Source organism: Delphinus delphis, chromosome 11, assembly GCF_949987515.2.
Source record: "Delphinus delphis chromosome 11, mDelDel1.2, whole genome shotgun sequence".
NCBI classification, from domain to species: domain Eukaryota; kingdom Metazoa; phylum Chordata; class Mammalia; order Artiodactyla; family Delphinidae; genus Delphinus; species Delphinus delphis.
Genome location: NC_082693.1, coordinates 4,245,160 through 4,265,726, shown reverse-complemented (window position 1 = coordinate 4,265,726; position 20,567 = coordinate 4,245,160). Strand labels below are relative to the sequence as shown.

The following is a 20,567-nucleotide window of genomic DNA, read 5'->3' as shown; positions in this document are numbered from 1 at the left end:
CTACAGGGAGATATTGCACAACACTGGGAACATAGCCAATATTTTATAGTAACTATAAATGGAGTATAACCTTTAAAAAGTGGGAATCACTATATTGTACACCTATAACATATAATATTATACATCAACTATACTTCAATTTTAAAAGTTTTTAATTAAAAAAAGAATGTAAAATTTCTGAGTCAAAATATCACCTTTGTCTGTTTATTAGTAATCTATTAATTACTTATTAATTATATTATTCAAATCCCCTTCAGTGCTGTCCGATAGAAATGCAATGTGACTCACACATGTTATTTAAACGTTTCCAGTATTCATGTTAAAATAAATAAACAGAACTGGTGAGATTAATTTTAATAGATTTTATTTAACCCGATATCTCTAAAATATGATCTTTTCAACATGTAATCAATATTTGAAAATATTCCCAAGACATCTTACCAGATTTTTTGTACCAAGACTTAGAAAGCCGACATGTGCTCTATACTTACAGCACATCTCAGTTTAAGGGCTCAACAGCTCGGTGGTTATTGACTCTACTATGTGGCTAGGGGCAGCTGAATTGGACGATGCAAGTAATTAAATCCTTGGTTATTTTTTGTCTACTTGCGCTGTCATTTTTGCTTTATACATTTTGAAACCATGCACAAAGATTTATGAGTGGACAAGAACAAAACCAAACAGAAACCCTCTTCTCGGACCATTAATTCTTTTGGCTTTGAACTCCATTCTGTCTGGTGTTGGCGCTGGCACACCCGTTTCCTGGGGTTAGTGTTTCCTTGGTTAATAATCTTTTCCATTCCTTCACTTTGCAACTTTCTGTGCCTTATATTTTTGTATCCCTTTCAAACAACATTTAACTGAACTTTGTTTGGTTACCCAGTATGAGAGTTGTGACATTTTAATGGAGACTTTGACCAAATCACATAAATTTTGAGCACTGATATATGTGGACTTATTTTGTCCATATACTTGTATTTTCTATTTACTGTGCTTTCTTGTTTCTTTTCTTTTTTGCATTTCTTACTTTTATTGGATTAGTCAGGTTTTAGGTGTTATGTTTCCTTTTTCTTTCCTTTATCAGTTTACAGTTTATGTATCCTATTTTTATTCTTTTTTTTAACCTCTCATTTTTCTTCAGTAGAAGAAAGCGGACAGTTTTACTTCCAATGCTGTGTGATTGTCAGCTAACTACTTTATCTCGCCCTTTTTTGTTGTTGTTATCTTTAATTTTAACTAATGTTAAGTTACATAGATATTTTCTCCTTGTGAAAAACAAAAACGTTATAGATTTGGTCAAATTCCTCATTGATTACATCCCCAATCCCAGTCCCCTCTCAAGAAGTAATGACCAGGACTTCCCTGGTGGCACAGTGGTTAAGAATCCGCCTGATGATGCAGGGGACACGGGTTCGAGCCCTGGTCCGAGAAGATCCCACATGCCGTAGAGCAACTCAGCCCGTGCGCCACAACTACTGAGCCTGTGCTCTAGAGCCCACGAGCCACAACTACTGAGCCCGCGAGCCACAACTACTGAGCCCACGTGCCTAGAGCCCATGCTCCGCAACAAGAGAAGCCACCACAAGGAGAAGCCCGCGCACTACAATGAAGAGTAGCCCCCGTTCACCGCAACTAGAGAAAGCCTGCATGCAGCAATGAAGACCCAATGCGGCCATAAATAAATTAATTTAATTTAAAAAAAGAAGTAATTACTATACTTATACTAAGTTTAAAAGATATTCTTCCAACTTTTTCCATGCATTATATTATATATACATATATATATATCCATAAAAATTGCGTTTTCTGCGATTCCATTTCTAGAAATTTATCATGAAGAAATAACTGAATAAGTAGGCCAAACTATATGTGAAAAAATGCTTCATAACCACACTGTGAATTTTTAAAATTATAAACATTCTAAATATTCACCCATAGAAGATTGGTGAATAATATAACATATACAGATGTTATAATTTTGAAAATATTAAAAACCTTTTCCCAAAAGGTAAATCTTTTTTTTTTTTTTTTCTGTTACGTGGGCCTCTTACCGTTGTGGCCTCTCCCGTTACGAAGCACAGGCTACGGACGCGCAGGCTCAGCGGCCATGGCTCACGGGCCCAGCCGCTCCGCGGCATGTGGGATCTTCCCGGACCGGGGCACGAATCCGCGTCCCCTGCATCGGCAGGCGGACTCCCAACCACTGCGCCACCAGGGAAGCCCCAAAAAGGTAAATCTTAAATAACATAAATGCTCCAGGAATATTTGCCATGTTTATCCAAAGGTTTCCCCTCCTCCCTGGCATATGACCTTTGAGCCTGGGAGAGCCTATGCCCCAGTTATAAAAGCAAGCTCCGAGCACTTGCAAAGTAAGAGGAGAGAGGACTAGCATTGCGTGCCATGCATACGAAAAAATTCCAGTTGTAAAGAGTCAGTGTCATTCTGCACGTCGCTGGTACATTTGCTCAGTTATCTGTCCTTATGTTTTCTGAACCCTAGGTGTGTTTTTCTATGTTTTGCCTTAATATTCTTCTGGGAAAGAAGCAGGTTGTAAAGCCCTTCATGAAGAATGCCAAGAGCATGGCAAGCAGTCTAAGCAATGCTTCTGACACTGTTAATGAAGATCAGTAATTATTTCAAGCACTAATTAGCACAACTAATGTTCGTGGTGTCATTGGAAGTGTGCCTCGCAACAGCTGAAAAACTCCTACTCCTGCTGGGACGTCTCTGTCGTGGGAATAATCCCTGAGATTGTGAGGTTTGGTGCCGCAATCATTTCGTTACCACCTCCTAAGAAGCACCAGGAATTGTTGCAAAAAGGAGTAGCTTGGTCATCAAGCTCCCAGCGAAACGCAGGCTGAAGTCAAGCTGATCCCAACTGATCAATATTTAACATCTTGTCCTTCCCCAGGCCTGGAAGAGGGAGAAGTGCTGACCAGAGGCTCCTTTTCTCTATTTGTCATATGAAGAAACCGAGACCAGCCCCCACGCTCAGAGGGTAGCAATAGTCTTAAGATGAGTTGCTCCTCATTTTAAAGATGGGGAGACCGGCTGAGTCACACAAGCTATAGGATGCACACGTGGAGGGCAGTGCCTTCTACCTGGGTGGGTCCACCTGCAGGAATGTGGCTGTTCTTCCTGAGACGGGAACTCAACAGAGTCTATACAAAGAGGTCTCATCGGGGCCGCATCAGGACGACAGCTTAACAAGCAGGAATGTCCGGAAGCAGCAGCAGAGGTTGTCAAGGGAAGCTTCATGTCCTTGCAACCCTCCTGGGTACTAACTGCAAACTGTTTTGGAAGACAGGCTTGTACTTAGAGGATGGAGAAATCCAAGGTTTACATTTCCTGACCTGTGATGGTTCACGGTCCAACCTGACCGCTAAGCTGATGCGCTGAACGTCCTGGGGATGGGGATGCCGACTGTGTGTGTGTGACTGTGTGTGTGTGTGTGGAGTGCGTGTGTAACCTTCCACCCAAAACAAAGGTGTTTTCCGTGACTCCACCTCTAGGAGTGGACATAGATACCGTCGCCAGGAATTCAGGATATCAGGTCCCGTGCTGGCATGAAGGGCACCCCACGAGATCTACCCTGTACCTCAATCAATGGGTGATGGTCAGTTGAGATCTAAGGGAAGAAGTCTAGATGTTATTATTACTTTTTACATTTCTAAAGGAGTCTCTGCGAGTCCCATCCCTCCAGCATCCGCGATGCATCTCCGATGTAAGGCAGCAAATGGTGCCAGAACACAGACTGGAGGCAGGGGCTGCCTGTCCCCAGCCAGGGGCGGCAGATGTGCCGCAGGCCGGGATGAGAAGCACAGATCTCCCAGTCCGGGACTAAAACTCCTCCTTCACTGTAGCTTCCTGTTGGGGATTTCACCGGCCCTCCGTTTTTTGTTTGTTTGTTTTTTCCCCAAATGAAGGAGTACTCTTCCCATTTTGCAGATGAGGAACTGAGGCCGAGACCCAGAAGCCAAGCCCAAGCGTTTGTGACTCAGTCAGTGCTCAGAGCTGGGGCAGGGGTGGGGAAACTATGACAGTGAGGATCCTGACAATGAGATCTGTCCTCTGAATTATCAGCTCAGCCTTTGGAGGAGCCAGTGTGACCAGGAAACCATGGCCTTCCTCACGAGAACGCAGGAGGAGGATGGGAATGGAATATGTCCAACTCACAGCTCACTTCCCTCGCCTTACCCAGGGGATCCAAGCCAACCCCCAGTTCCTTTCCCACAGATGCTGGATCCTCACCCGCCAACTTCTCCAAGTGTGAAATAAAATGGAACAGATCAGGATCGTGTTAGTGGAGCAGCTCTTGGGGCGGAGAGGGGGCAGAAGGTCCATTCTTTCATAGAAGGTGCGGACGACACAAAGACCAAACTCTGGAAGTCTGGGGTTTCACATCCGTGAGGTCTGACATGGGAACACTGGCCATGCATGGCTACTGAACCCTTGCAACGTGTAAGTGCAACAGAAGGACCAAATTTTTTATTTCAACAAGTTAATTAACCTAAACTGAAATTTTTTTTTTTTTTTTTTTTTTTTTTTTTTTTGCGGTACGCGGGCCTCCCACTGCTGTGGCCTCTCCCGTTGCGGAGCACAGGCTCTGGACGCGCAGGCTCAGCGGCCATGGCTCACGGGCCCAGCCGCCCCGCGGCATGTGGGATCCTCCCGGACCGGGGCACGAACCCGCGTCCCCTGCATCGGCAGGCGGACTCTCAACCACTGCGCCACCAGGGAAGCTCTCTAAACTTAAATTTTAAAACTGATCACTCGATGTGGTTACTGGAAAGCATAAGTGTGTATAGAGCAACTTAGGTTTATAAATCTACTTCTTCAATCATAAATGTTATGAAATCCAGGCACTTCCAACGTAGAGGCAGCATCTGAATTCAGATATGCTGTGCGTGTACAATACACACAGGGTCTGAAGACTTAGTTTGAAGAAAATGTAAAACATCTCTTTAATAACTCTTTATATTGATTCATGTTGAAACGATCACATTTTTAGATATATTGTGTTAAATAAGATGTATCATTAGAAGTCATTTCACCTGTTTCTTTTTATACATTTTTTTTAATGGGGCTACTGGGAAATTTAAAATTGCATATCACATTTCCATGGGTTCGCTCCTCTCGATCTTAATGTCGCCAGGGATAGTGCTGGAGAGCGGACATCCTGGCTCAGAGGTTCATTTGTCACTGGCCCTCTCATATTGCTAAAGGTCCCTCCGGAGTACTTTGCCCTCTCCCTCCTAACTATGGTTTCAACAACACTAACTTTCGTGAACACGCACTTCCCTTCATCCTCACCCCACCGACGGCCTCTTCTCCCATTCAGGTCTCCTCCACCCTTCTCTCCTCTACCCCTTAGAAAACCATCTTCTACCACCTGTTTCTCAGGCTTTTCCTTTAACACCACCTTCTCCGGCACATCTGTGACTTGAAACTGCTTCATCAGAGGTTGAGGTCCTCCCCAGAGGTCCAGGTCCTCCCCAGAGGTCTCACGGAGGGGCCCTCACATTCTGTGCTGCTCTGGCCTCTCTCCCACCACAGGCTCGGCCTTCACCCTGAATGCGGTGCCGGGGGTTCATGGCCTCTTCTCTACCCCCAACCCACCTTTCCTTTGTTCAGCCCCCTTTCTCACTGACCCTCTGTCTCAGTCTGGATTTCTGGGAAACAGACCACGCACGGAGACGGAGAGCCGGGCGTCAATGGGAGGGACTCTTAGGGACAATGCCTGTAAGAAAGCAAGAGATGAGGGCTTCCCTGGTGGTCCAGTGGTTAAGAATCCGCCTGCCAATGCAGGAGACACGGGTTCAAGCCCTGGTCTGGGAAGATCCCACATGCCACAGAGCAACTAAGCCCGTGCACCACAACTACTGAGCGTGCACTCTACAGGCCGCGAGCCACAACTACTGAAGCCTGCACGCCTAGAGCCTGTGCTCTGCAACAAGAGAAGCTACCGCAATGAGAAGCCTGTGCACTGCAACAAAGAGTAGCCCCCGCTCGCCGCAAATAGAGAAAGCCCGCACGCAGCAAAGAAGACCCAACGCAGCCAAAAATAAATAAATAAAATAAATACATTTTTTAAATTCTATTTTAAAAAAAACAACAGAGATGGGACTTCCCTGGTGGTCCAGTGGTAAAGAGTCCACTACTGGACTTACAGTGCGGGGGACGCGGGTTCGATCTCTGGTCTGGGAACTAAGATCCCACATGCCGCGGGGCAGCTGGGCCCTCGCGCCACAACTGCTGAGCTCGCATGCCTCAACTAGAGCCCATGCGCCACAGCTACAGAGCCCATGCGCCCTGGAGCCTGCGCGCCACAACTACAGAGAGAAAACCCACACATCACAACTAGAGAGAAGCCCGCATGTCACAAGGAAAGATCCCGCATGCCGCAACTAAGACCCAATGCAGCCAAAACTAAATTGAATAAATAATCTTAAAAAAATAAGTGAGAGAAATGGGACAGCAGAGAGTGAACTTGAACTGGACGCAGTTTCCCCAGAAGCTGATCCCTCAGGAAACTCCGGAGCTGGGATGGCCCTTCAGAGGCCTCTGGAGCAGAAGTAAACCACCCAATCGGGTCCGGATGCCCCCAAGGAGGGGGACCTGGCTCATCCTGCCTCCACTGAGGGACCCTCTCAGAAGCCCCTGAGGAGCGCCTCATCGCCGAGTCTAGCCCCGTTTCCTTGGGCGCCCTCCTCTTCGGCAGCCCTGGAGCTGGGCCCCTGCAGGACCCGCCCTCTCCTCCGTGATGTGGCACCAGGCACTGCACAGACCCCCGCCAACCGGGGCAGCTTCTTTCACCCACCCTCTCCCTGCTTAGACCGGGTTCTGCCCTCAGCCCGGCCTGCCCTGCCTGGTCTACACTCGTCCTTCATCTCAGCTTCTCGGTGCTCCTGTTGTCTCCCTCTCCCCCAGCGCCCCGAAGGCCTCCTTCCTGAGACCCTCACCCCAAGCAGCTCTCTAGACCCGCCTCTGCTGCATCTTCCCCAGTCACCCCCCATTTCAGTGCTTCCTCCCCAGGGACTATTGCCGTCACCTCCCTCAGAGGCCCCCATCCCACCTCCCCTCTGCCCCCCTTTCACAGCCCGAGGTGCGGGGAGGATGGCTGGCAGCCCTGGACCAGCAGCCTGGTAAATGGGTAACGGCGCTTTCTGTGCTCAAATTTGAAAAGACCACGGTTGGGTAAGCTCAGGCCTCTGCTGCTTTGGCAGGTAACAGGAACCATGAGGCCCCACCGGTTGGATCCAGTTCAGGCAGCTTTGCCCCTGCTCTGGGCCAGGGCGGGACAGATGGGCTGTGTCGACTCGCTTTTTTCTCCAGTCCGGAAGGAGACCTTGACTCCCAGAGCCCAGGAAATGGAAAGCTGACGGCCCACAGGACTCTCAGAGGGACAGGGCTGGGTTGGGGTCTTCCTTGTGTACGTGGGTCTGGGGGGAAGCGGGGAGGATGGGGAGGCTCTTTGTGATCACACGGGCCGGTCCTTAGAGTCCCCGCACACCCCCACGGCCAGCTTCCCCCACTACCCTGAGGGGTTTCACGCCCCACTAGGGGCCCACTTGGGGGGACAGGGAGGCCTCCGGGAGGCCCGGGTAGGGTGTCTGCAAGCCGCCCGACTTCCATCCATCCACCCATCCATCCATCCATCCATCCCCCCTCCTCGCAGGGACCCCGGGGCCACCGCACAGCTGCCCTGACTCGGACTGGATTCGCTTCGTGCGCTCTGAACGGGAGAAAGGCCAACCCCTAACAAAGACGGGCGGCCGGCGGGGCGGCGGGAGAAGGAGCCCGGGTATTGGAGGGGCCGGGGGTGGGCGCTCAGGAGGCGGGGCGCGGCCGCAGGAAGTGCAGAGCGAGCGCGGGGCTGAGCGCGGCTGCGGTCCTCACCCGCTGGCCCTGCAGCCCCACCCCGGCGCCGGCGGCCTTCGCTGCGGAGCCCGCGACCGGTGAGTGCGGGCGGGGGCGCGGGAGGGGGCCCGGCGGCCGCTCGGGACTCCCGCGGGAGGGACTGGGAGTTGCGTGGCCGAGCGCGGCCCGGCGGGCCCGGGCAGCCGACTCCCGGGAGGATGGGGGCAGGATGGGGCGAGCACGCACCGCTGGCTGCCGTGTTCCCATCCGTCCTCCGGAGACTGCCCGTCTGCACTTAGTGTCTCGGGAGGGAGCTCGGGACCTCAGTGCGCGTCTGTCTCTCCTCCAAACGTCATTCTCTTTGTCCACCTGGACTTCTGGTGGCTCTTATGCACGGGCCCGAGGTGACAGGCCCAGAGCCATCCTAACTAGAATGGGTACAGCCCTTGGTTCCGTACCCCCGGCAAGGCCTTGCCCAGTGTTGGCAGCTGGCGTGTCTCCTGTGCGGGCACAGGATCGTTCTCGGTGGGTCCGTCTGCCTGCCAGGGTGGTCCACAAGTTTCATGGGCGCATCTGTGCACTTGGGGGAACCCGGCTCTGCAGGCCCTGTCACCTGTGTGTCCTCCCTGCTCCTGTGCCTGCAGCTGGCTGGCTTGGTATGGAAGGACAGGAGGTGTGGAAGGTTCTAGGTGTATTGTTTTCACCAGCTGTACGTTCACACACATGACTTGGCTGGAAATATGAAAGGGGCATCTCAAGCTGGGTCTCAGTTGCCGAGGGTGCGGGGGTGAGTGTTGGCCGTCTCAGCACATGGGCACCCACTGTGGGGCAGGGTGGCGTGGAGAGAGAAGGGAGCTCCTGGAAAAACCCCAAGTGCACCCTAGGGCCTAGGGTAGGTGGCCGTGTGGGAGAGACCTGGGTGGTGTTCGGCCGGAGCGGGTGGTCTGTGGTTAGCTGTGGGCAGCTGGATTAGAGGTGGAGTTGGAGACCTGGGTTTGAACCAGAACTTGGTGGAGGGTCACCACGGCAGTAGCGTGTTCCCTGCGCCTGTCCCCCTGGGACTCAGTTGCTTCGTGTGCAAAATGGGACTAATGACTGCTGTCCTGCCCACCTCGGGAGGTGTCTGGAGGCTCAAGTTGGCTAAGCAAAGTGCTTTGACAGCGGGGAGGCTCCAGGGACAAAGAGTGAAGGCCAGGCCCACGGGCGCGCCGATCGGGCTTTGGGGAATGCATCGGGGGCCAGGTCTGTGGGCTGCAGCAGCAGCTGTCTTCATACCGCTCCCTAGAATATTCCAGAGATAGGAGTGTCTGCCCGGTGCCGGGCCTCGATCTCTTGGAGTGTGAGGTATTCGCAGGCCTGTCTGGTGCTGCCCCTTCGGTGTGGATGCTTCCACAGCACAAGAGGACAGCCGGCTTGGCAGGTCTTCAAATCATAGCCCTGGAGCAGCTCAGCTGTGCAGAGACCCTCCTCCAGGTGGGCTGGGACCTTCACACCCCCCGGCTGGCTTTTCTCTGCTTGTCACCACCACCAGAAGCAGTCAGGCCACAGTTCAGGCCAGGGAGATGGCAGAGGAGGGAGCTCTCTGTCCCTGGTCACCAGCCTCAGGGTTCCATCTTCTGGTCACGGGGCATCCTCTAGAACCAACGCTGCACCTGCCAAGGAGGGCAGGGAGGGCGTCAAGAGTCCTCACAGCCCCAGACACCGGGATGTGGTTGTGGTTTGTCACCCCTGGATGTCACCTGTCACCAAGGCTTCTTGGCCCGTAGTAGCTGCTTCGTAAAGAAGCCCTGGAAACCCGGGTTCAGTGCAGCTCGGCTTCCTACCCGCTGTGTGACCTGGGGAAAGTCCCTTCACCTCTCTGGGTCTGTTTCCTCGTTGGTCAAAATCAGCATCTTTCCAGATTATAGTTCTGGTCTAGCCCACATTTCACGTCCTCAGAGAGGAGGTGACCCTCTATCCAAAGTGGCCACCTCCCGGCCTCCGTCACATTGCCCTGATCTGTTTCCTTCCTAGCACTCTCCGCACCATCTGAACCGCTCTCAGCTGCATCCAGCCACGCTGAGAGCTTTGCCGAGGAGGGACCTCCTGTTACCTGCTGGCTCACCGCACCTGGAGCCTAGTAGGTGCTCCGGAGAAGCTGTCAGTGAGTGAGTAACTCAATAAGGGAGAGGGATGCGCGTCTTTCACATCGTGCTCCTGGGAGCTTGTGAGGGGGGAGCGGGCCCATAGGCAGGGCCCTGGGCTCTGCACACCCCAGCTTGGGACTAATGTGAGTTAGGGGCTGGCTTCCATATAGGACTTCCCTTGAAGAAAGGGCCCTCCCATTAAAATAAAACTAGAAAGCCATTGCATCCGAAGACGATGGGGCCTTTTCAACTCCAAGTTGAAATTACAGTACTGGGACGGGGAGTAACGCACACTCAGCCTTCGGGGATGACCAAAGGCTGTGGTTCAGACATGCAGAGCTGTCATCCCGTCAACCATCACTGCTTGGCCGTGGAATTCATGATATGGTTGCTTTTTTGCAACTGGTTTAATTTCCTGAGCTTTGGGTCAAGATTAACGTGAAGAGGATTCTGCATCATGGGGTGTGCGGGGTTCTGGACCAGAAGGAAGCAGTGGACATCACAGAGTGGATAGGAGACACGCTGATACTGGTGAGCTGCCTGTGCGGGGTTCCCGTCTGCCATCATCCTCCTTTGGGTGTGTCCCAGGCAGACTGCCCAGATGCACGTGTCTCTCCCCAGTAGTTTGCTCCGCCTGGTTTTTCTCAAGTAGTTGGTAGTGGAGGACGCCCTTCTCTCTGAGTGATTCCTGAGCCTGGAGAGCCAGGTGGATGGCATGCCACGCCCTATATTGAAGCAGCCACGGAAAACATCCCTCCTTTGTCGCTTCTTGTAAATTCATTTGTGAATGGCGGGGTGACTCCCCTGTCCGGTGCTGTGCCCAGGTTTGGGGCACAGAATACAGTTCATCACCACCTTTGCTAAACCCCAAGGGCTGGGCGTCAGTAGTCCGCCCAAGGACGGGGAAGGAGGTTGAGTTGTTTGTGGGGTTGTTTTAGGTGGCTGGTTGAGGAGAGAGACGGGAGAAGTGGACAGAAGGGACTGAGTGCAGGACGCAGCCCTCTGCTAATTCCTCTGACGTTGACCTTGCTTCTTGTACGCATCCCTGCTGGGCTGACGCTTGTGCGTTCCCGGGTCCAGAAGCTTTAACCTTCCAAGAGGACACAGGCAGAGGGCAGAGCCAATAGAGGTGGTGGAGGGGGGAGAGGGGTTCGGGCGGGGGTCAATATTCTCACGTTCCCTGTGTGCCACAGGCCTGAGGCTAATAAAGACCCAGCCCTGACCTCCGAGCAGCCAGTTGTGAAGGAGATGAAACTTACTCCCCGGAGGAGAGGCGAGAACAGCTGAGTGCAGACTGCAGCGGGGGTGGGGGTGGGGGTCTCACCCAGGCCACAGCTGGAGCTCAGAGAAGGGTCTGGAAAGTGCCAGGGGGCAGAGAGCCCGGGCGGTCAGCTGTCCAGCCTGGAATCTGGACTCTGCCTTCTCCTGAGCGCCTTCCGTGACCTTTCCTGCTCTGTAAGCGGAGGAGACGGTCTCTAGGTCATAGCCTGGCTTCAGGTCCCCGAGGCTTCCCCCCCCAGGCCAGCCCCGTCCCTTACCTCCTCTGGGTGCCCTTCCAACTGGGCCATTCCCCTCCCCACCTGGCTGTGAGAGGAGCTGGCTGTATTCCAGAACTTCTGCCATCCGTGCTCACTGCCCCCCTCCTCGGGGGCTATGCACATGGCCCTTCGTAAAGGCTTAAGGAGCTTTGCTGTCAAATACCAAGAATTCAAGACTTGAGGATGTTACAGAGGTTGAGGGAACGTTACGGGAAGTTGCTCGGCTGGGTCCCCGATCTGCTGAGATCACGAGCAGGGTACCCAGACCCTCTCCAGTGGTAATGTGTGTTGGCGGGGGGAGGTAACCCAAAGTGGTTCTCACCTTGTCCTGACATATGGGTTCTTCCTCTTGTTTTTAAACACGGACCCCGTGTTTTGAAAGTTTTTTATCAGCCAAATTTCAACATAAATGAAAATTTGTTTCTCCATCTGAAAAAATGATTCAGAGCCACAAAACTGAAAGGGATTCACTCTCCAGTGCCCACCTTTCTGGTTTGTATCACTTACATTTTTTCAGAATCAGCTTATGTTATTTACTAACAGATTCTAGTGTGTTTCAAAGGCTCAGAAGAGAAAAAAGACAAAGGACAGGAGTGAGCTGTTTGTGTCGGTTTGCCTGAGGTCTGGAACCGATTGCAAAATTTTAATAAAAAAGCATTACCTATCCTGGTTGACCGTGTAGAGTGGTAGCTGAACTCTGAAGCATTTTTGACAGGTAAAAGCCCAAGTTTCATGAAATATCGTAAAGAGATTTCCCTCTCAGAAGCCCCTTTACTAGACACGTACGAGGGTTCTGACGTTTGGAAAACAATGTCCCATACCCGGGTTTCAGAATGGTATACCTCACCCCTGCTGGAGGATGGAAATTGACTTTCTTTTCCTGGCAACCAGCACGAAGCTGGGCGAGCGGTAGGGGTTCGGTAAATGTCCACTGGGCGGATATTTCAGAAGCACTCCTCAGCCATGCCTACGTCTGTGCCTGAAAGAGAAATCCCTACGCCCGCGCCCTTAACTCAAAAAGCAGGAAAAAGTGCCTATAGGTACTGAAATACAAAGCTTTTTCCTTTCTTCCGTGGCCTCTTTATTGACTTGTCATGATGTGGTTTTTTTACTTGCTTTTTAATGACATTGTAAGTAAAGAAAAGTTAAAGTTTTGAATGACTTGCATGAATTTTACATTCGCCTTTATATTGTGCAACGCCTGTTTTAAATGTAAATAGATGCGCATTTCACTCATACGCTGAAACACCAAAATGACACGATTCCTATTTCACAGCTCGTATGTGCGCGTGTATTTTGTTCCTACCAGGACAGCAGACATGGGGCAAGAAACTAACTCAGGTGTTTTTGTTTCACTTCTTGATACACACACGTTCCATCAACACACACCACCTTTGGCCTAGTGGTGAAGGAGGGACAGAAGGGAAAGGGAAAAGGCTGTCCTTCCTTTCCTCCTGTGTCATCATTTTCAGTGTACGTGGGTGAGTAATGCAGGAGGTAGCAGAAATCGGGAAAGACAGGCTATCCCAGGACGGCCCTTGGTTGTTGGCGTTTCTCAGAATGCACAGCTTTCTGTTGGCTTTGAATCAAGCTCGGGTTCCAGCAGGGAGCCTGGCCTCCCAGGCTGCTCTGTCATGGACGTGACTCCTTACCTGTACTCTCTCTGAGGCTTTCTGAACCCCGCACATCAAGGATGCCCTGGGATTCTGTGCTCCTGGGGCATCAGGAGCACCAGGTCAAGTGCGGCCTCAAGGAACAGTGGGTCCACATACTGTGCGTATCTCCCCAGCTCGCATTCATGCCCACCGTCCCATGAGACTTCACTTACAAAACACAGGTTCAAAGATAAATTATTAAGAATTCTGAGATGGGGCTTCCCTGGTGGCGCAGTGGTTGAGAGTCCGCCTGCCGATGCAGGGGACGCGGGTTCGTGCCCCGGTCCGGGAAGATCCCACATGCCGCGGAGCAGCTGGGCCCGTGAGCCATGGCCGCTGGGCCTGTGCTCCGCAACGGGAGAGGCCCGCGTACAGCAAAAATAAAACAAAAAGAATTCTGAGATGAAACAGCCGAGCATTAAACCAGGCACGGGGCCCTGTGAGGCTAGACTTGGTTTTGGCCCAGGAAGCCAGCGAGGACCCTCCTGTGGGTCACAGTTGTGGATGGTGGCCCAGTTAGGGCAGAGCTAATCCTTTAAACAAGTGGGCTGGGGAAGTGCCCTCGGATCCCTGCTTGTGATTTATATCTTTGGAAAATGCTGGAGGCTGCCGTTTCCTTTCCAGGCCTCCACCCTCCTGCTTTAAATCATTTACATTTTTTAAAAGTCAGCTTAGGTCATTCACTAACAGGTTCTAGGGGTTTTTAAAGGTTCAGAAGAAAAGAACAAAGGAAAGGAGTAGAGGTGGGTGTTGTCCATTTCGTCTGAGGTCTGGAACAGATTGGAAAGCACAAAGCCTCTAGGAGTTCTGAGGCCCATTTAGAGACGCTCACCAGCTGCTCCGGGTACGATTATTTTTATGCCCAAACTGAGCAGATAGGTTGGGACAGAGGAGGGAGTGGCCTAGTGACCAGGGACCCAGGGCTCTCAGGGTTGGAGAGGAGGGGGAGGGGGAGAAGGGGCCACGTGCAGGTGCCATGTGACTCCACAGTTTGGAGTGGGTTTTGCACACACACAGGCTTAGGGAAACCAGGAATTTTATTCCAGAAGAAAGAAACTCCTCTGTCTGTGGGCAGAGAGGGTGAGACCGGAAGTTAGAACCAGGAGCCCTGGGAGAGAATGAAATACTCAGAAGGCAGTTTGCACTTTCAGACAGCTCTGAGCACGTCGCTGAGGGCTTTTAAGTTGCTGGAAACCGAAAGTTCCAAGCAAGTTCTAGGAAGCAGGTACTGGTACCGTGAGCTGGAGGAGGGTGGAAGGAAGCCCACCCGCCCCCTTTTTTTTTTAACATCTTTTTTGGAGTATCATTGCTTTACAATGGTGTGTTAGTTGCTGCTGTATCACAAAGTGAATCAGCTATACATACACATATATCCCCATATCCCCTCCCTCTTGCGTCTCCCTCCTCCCACCCTCCCTATCCCACCCCTCTAGGGGGTCACAAAGCACCGAGCTGATGTCCCTGTGCTATGCGGCTGCTTCCCACTAGCTATCTATTTTACACTTGGTAGTGTTTATATGTCCATGCAGCTCTCTCCCTTCGTCCCAGCTTACCCTTCCCCCTCCCCGTGTCCTCAAGTCCATTCTCTACGTCTGCATCTTTATTCCTGTCCTGCCTCTACCACCCCCCCTCCCTTTTTAATGTAGAAAGAAAAACTGGGTTAGAAAGAAACAGCGATGATAACAAGTAAAAGATTAGCGGGAGAAACCATGTTTACATCGTACATTTAGTCCCTTTGAATCGGTCTGCCTTCTACCTTGGTTTTAATTTACTGTATGATTAATGCTGATTGTGAGTTGCTGATTCCATCATTAGATTTAATAATTGCATAACGGGCTGTTCTCCAGGGCTCTGCAAACTGTTTTTGGATGACCTGCAAGCTGAGGATGATTTTTACCTTTTTTTTTTGGCGGTACGCGGGCCTCTCACTGCTGTGGCCTCTCCCGTGGCGGTGCACAGGCTCCGGACGCGCAGGCTCAGCGGCCATGGCTCACGGGCCCAGCCGCTCCGCAGCATGTGGGATCTTCCCGGACCGGGGCACGAACCCGCGTCCCCTGCATCGGCAGGTGGACTCTCAACCGCTGCGCCACCAGGGAAGCCCCGATTTTTACCTTTTTAAAGGGCTGAAACAAACAAAAAACAAAGAAGGACATACAGCGGAGGCCAGAGGCCCAAAGACTGAAACATTCGAACTGGTCCCGTGCAAAAACGGTTTGCTGGGCCATAGCCGTCAGCCCCAGGCTGTGACCGTGGACAGCTCAGCACCCAGGGCTCTGGATGTGGGCACCGCGGCTGGAGGGAAGCTTAGCCTCTGAACCAGGGTCTCTGGGCTGCTCCCCTCTGAGATCCCGACCGAGTTCACCTGGGGTGAAGCCTGGGAATAAGGGTTTTTTACATTCCTTGGCGGGAGGGGTGGGGAGGGTGTCCTAGTGCAGCTAAGGTTGAAAATCACTGCCCTAAGGCAGTAATTCTCAAAGCGAGGTCTTCCACCTGCAGTGTCTGCAGTGTCAACATCCCCCAGCTGGTTAGAAATGCAAAATTCAGGACCCCACCTGACCTGCCAACTCAGGAACTCTTGGGGGGAGGCGGGGAGCAAACTGCGTTTTAACCAGCCCCCCAGGGGATTCTGATGCACCTCAAGTTTGAGACCACTGCTCTTGGCTTGGCCTTTCAAACTTAAACCTTCCTGTTTGCAGGCGAACGTCAGAGATGGTTAGGTGGAGAAGGCAAGACAGGAGGAAGCCAGCGGGAGGGGATAGCAAGGCCTTGAAGGTTATTTCAAGGCTGGACGTAACTGTAGTTGTTATTTTATACACAACCAAGGCCCTGGGAGGTGAAATGGTTGCAGGAAGCAGAGCTTGGGACTAGAATAACACTACCACCTACAGCAATCATGTTATCCTTAACAGATATCATAAATAGCAATTTTAGCTTTGGGCGCTACTTTCCATTACTACAGATATGATTGTCTTTTAGTACATTAACTTATAGAAGGTACCCATGTGGTAAATGCAGGGATTTAAGCACACTTCTGAGCTATCTTGAAATCATTTGAATGAACATTATACATGCCTGGGAAGTCGGAAGGCTGTATTGCTGACCATCACCTCATAACTGAGGGTGAATTCTGTTCTCCCAACCACTCCCTCAAGGGAAGGCAGATCCCCCCAGGATACTTCGCCCCAACTGCTGGCCCTCCAACAATGTAGCCCATGGGGCATTTGTGAAAATGTCACAGGGATTAGAACCTACTGATGTCCTGCTATGTGCCAGGCACTGTGATAGGTTTTAACATACATTATCTCCTACAGTCATCGCAGTGCTCTTATCCCCATTTTATAGTTGGGAATGTTGAGGCACAGAGAGGTTAAAGACTTTCCCCAAATCCCGCAGCTGACAAACCCGGGAATGTCTGGCCTCAAGATCGGTGGAAGTGGAGGGGAAGCTTGCCCACAGTCAGGCATGATGTGGCATTTCAGTAAATCTAAGCTGGGGAGCCTATGAACATGTAAAGCAATTACTCCCAGTTCTCCCAAGCCTTGCCCAGTGTCCTGGGTGTCCTTGGAAGGGTGTGAGTCCACCCAAAGGCTGGATTGCCGTTGTGCTATCTTAGAATTCAAGGGCCAGAGGCACACGAGCATCCAGGGATAAAGACTCCATCTGGGTTGTCAAAAATGCAGTTGCTCCCCACAGAGCTGGCTGGGTTCTTCCATTCCTCCTTCCTCATTTGGAAAATTAGCAGCTAAATTGATAGACAGATTTTTACATATTACATACTATCATCGCTATCAGTAGTAACAAGGCATCCTTTTAGAGGTTTCGCATCTCCAGGGCACTATACGCTCCTTAGCTCCTGCTGTCCTGGCGTTGGTGGCCTTGGTTATGACCAGAGGCAGCAAGAGCTCAGAGATCATGACCGTGGGGCAGCGCTGTGAGTCTGCAGCTCCCCGAAACCCCCAAACTAGGACTGAGGACCAGAGATATGCGTTTGAGTCCCAGCTCTTACCTGGTGAGAGTGGAGAAATGGCCTCCACCCTCTGGGCCTCCCTGGCCAACACGTGAGGCTGAACTGGTGTCTAAGAAGTCTCTTCTCCACCTTCTAGACCTGGGACATGCGGGCAGCTTTCCAAACCTTGGGAACAATGGGTAGTGATGCTCCTGGTGATGATGTAATTGGTACCCGACTAGGGAGCCGATGTGGGCAATAGCTAGGATATTCTGATGCCAAGTCCGTTTCTATAACATCCTCCCTCTGGAACTCATGGAACTACAGTTCTTTTTTGGAAAGAATTAGGGTAACAGTGCGGGGGTTGCTGGTTAGTTGCCATGTGCGTACATTATTTCCTTGCCCAGAAAGGTCAAGTATCTCTAAAAAGACAAGTTTCTGTATGCTTGGCTCTCCTGCAGGGGGAAGATTCTAATACTTTCCAAGGTGGGGGTTTCTAAGGTTTCTTAGGTTTCTAAGGTTTCTTAGGTTTCTAAGGTTTCTTAGGTTTCTAAGTCCGTAGAAAATATGTTTTCACAGACCTGGGATGAAGAAACATGGCTTATTTATCAGGGAGCTTAGCAGCTTCCAAACTCTCTTTGATAAATTACATCATCTCCTGGACTTAAGACCTAGCAGATTTACATCCAAGACCCAAAGTGAAAATGGGAGTTTAGAATTGGATGCATGAACGTCCTCTCCCGCAGCCTTGCACACACACGCACATAGATACACCATCCGTGCGTCTGGCAGAAAGCAAGTTGAAGCGGGGTCTGGGTACCCGGGACACCTGGCTTCCTCCCCAGCTTGGCCTCTGCTGCATCCTTGGGGCCAACGGGGTCTCTGAGCCTGTGTCTAAGACAGCCCTTCCCGTAGGAGGTCATAGTTCAGGTCTTATCTGTACCTACCCGAAGAAGGAACCTTAACCTTTTTGTGGAGCAAAGTCATGAACCCCTTTGGGGATGTGCTAAAGCCTATGGGGCCCCAGCACGTAAATAGTAACATTTTTCCATACAGTTTCAGGGGCCTCCACGTCATAACTCCTTGGAAGGAATGGTCTTTCAGGCTTACTTCTCAGCCACGGTGTCCCGCTCCAGAGACAAGACAGGCACTGTTTTGAAAGCAAATGAGAAATTGTACCAATCATCTCTGGGAACAGAGATGAGTTTTTGTGTCATTTGGGCTTTTTTTTTTTTTTTTTTTTTTTAATTTCCCGATGCCTGTAAAGGAGTGTCTGTGCCTTTCTGACGCCCAGGAGCAGGTTGTGAATGTCCGTAAGCCAAAGTCACGTGCACCATGATATAGGCTTCTCCAGGGCCCCTCCTGCCCGCCAGAGCATCGCCCCTGCAGCCTGGCTAGTCCCTTAGAGCCACAAAGCCTTCAGACCGCCATCGATCGTCCCCTCGACGGAGGCACTGCTGCTGCTGGTGTGATGGGGGGAGGGGCAAGCTGCGCTTCACCCACACTTCCTGGCCTTCATGGTCACTGTCTCGGAGGTCCGCACCCTCTTACCCCTGGAGGGCGGAGGGGGAGACTGGCTCAGGTACTTGGGTGACCTACCCAAGGTCACACAGCTGGTACGGGTGACGTTAATTTTCCCTCCGTGTATGTGAAAGCCCAAACCAAACGTCAGAGAACCATGCTGGGGGCGGGGGTAGCAGTGTCGTCAGAGCGTCCATGTCCGGGGACTTGGGTCCCCGAGTCAAGCCTGGTGGCAAGTCCTTCTTGAGTCTGAGGGCTGGGACCATTGTTAATGGGCCCCGATTGTTTCCTGCACCATCTGGACCGGTGGTCCCCAACCTTTTTGGCACCAGGGACTGGTTTCATGGAAGGCAATTTTTCCATGGCCGGGTGGGGGTCGGGGGGCGGGTGGATGGTTCAGGCGGTGATGCGAGCGGTGGGGAGCGGCAGGTGGACGGTTCAGGAGGTGATGCGAGCGGTGGGGAGTGGCAGGTGGACGGTTCAGGCGGTGATGCGAGCGGTGCGGAGCGGCAGGTGGACGGTTCAGGAGGTGATGTGAGCAGTGGGGAGCGGCAGGTGGACGGTTCAGGAGGTGATGTGAGCGGTGGGGAGCGGCAGGTGACGCTTCGCTCGCCCGCCCGCCCGCCGCTCACCTCCCGCTGTGCGGCCCCGTTCCTAACAGGCCACGGCCCTGGGGAGGTTGAGGACCCCTGCTCTAGACTATGAGGAGTGTGTCTTACCCCCTTCCCTGCTCAGTACCCACAACGGAGGAAATGCACCCTGGTCTCTAAGAACAGCATCACCCCCAGTTCCTCCAGCTCCATTGTGAGCCCCGAATCCAAGCTTGGGAGGCCCACAGGCCCAGACTGTCCCCCGCTTCTGCCAGGCTCACTGGAGGGCTGTGGGTGTGGGGGGGTTCCCTCCACTCTCAGGGTCACGTTCACCCAGCCCTTCCAACCTTCTCTGATTTCTACAAGGCACTAGCACCCGGGTGTCGGCTGGACCACCGACGGGTGGATGGCGGAGTGATGGGAAGACCTGCTTCCGATGCTTCCAGCCTAACCCTGCGCCAGAGGGGCTGGAGCAGAACCGCCTGGCTGGCATCTCTGGCCGCCGCCTCCTCTGGGCCTGCGTGTGGTTGGCAGCCTTTTCTCCCAGCCCTGGTCACATGGCCTCAGCCCCCAGGGTCCCGGTGCAGCTTCCAAAGACCCAGCCCGGGCTCAGGCTCCCTGGCTGAGTCCAGGGCCTGGACAGTGTGAGTCAGATGCACTGGGAGCCGCCCTGGGGGGAGAGAAGGGGCCAGTCCTCCTGACCCGGGGTCCCCAGGCCCAAGCCGAGGGCACGGAGCAGAGCAGAGCAGAAGCCTCCTGGCGGAGATGCTCTCACCATCAGCCGGGAGCGGGGCACGAATCAGCGAAGCCTGATGCCACGGCCAGAACTGGAGAGCAGCCCACAGAGTGAACCGGCCCGGCAGGACCCAAACTAGGACGTGCTCCTGGGGGGCCCGGCACCGGGAGCCTGGGCAGGACGGCCTGCCACGCTGTCTGGGAGACGGGGCAGCAGCACAGGGAGTGGATGAGCGGGTGGATTTGTATTTCACACTGGCTCGTGTGCCCCCCGGTGAGTTTCCTTGTCTGTGGGCTGGGGACGCTAAGAGCGCCGGCCTCTCGTCCTGCTGAGAGCTGCTCACCCACTGGCCTTATTATATATCTGTGCAAGTGACCTGAGGTAGTGACAGTGGTAGAGTTTATGTTATGTGTAGTTTGCCACAATAGAAAGAGAAAGAGAAAGAGTAGGGTTGAGGCCAGCGGGGACCATCACACGCCGAACCGTCTGTCAAGTGAAAGACTCCTCAGATGATCTGGGACGTCACTTTCAGTTCTAGAAATATCCTCTGGGTCTATGGAGTTAAAGCGTAACGAAGCTCACGCCTGCACCGTCT

At 52.4% G+C, this 20,567-nt stretch overlaps 1 protein-coding gene across 4 annotated transcripts in view; it reads left to right on the top strand.

The window, feature by feature from the left end:
- Positions 1 to 7,818: 7,818 nt before the first annotated feature.
- The window catches only part of TSPAN11 (tetraspanin 11), a 64,057-nt gene continuing 51,308 nt past the window's right edge, over positions 7,819 to 20,567 (top strand). For all 4 annotated transcript variants that reach the window (XR_009521293.1, XM_060026037.1, XM_060026040.1 and 1 more), the window contains exons 1-2: positions 7,819 to 7,958; positions 9,874 to 10,007. The gene's annotated coding sequence lies outside the window, so the exon portion shown is untranslated. The remainder of the gene's footprint in view (positions 7,959 to 9,873; positions 10,008 to 20,567) is intronic.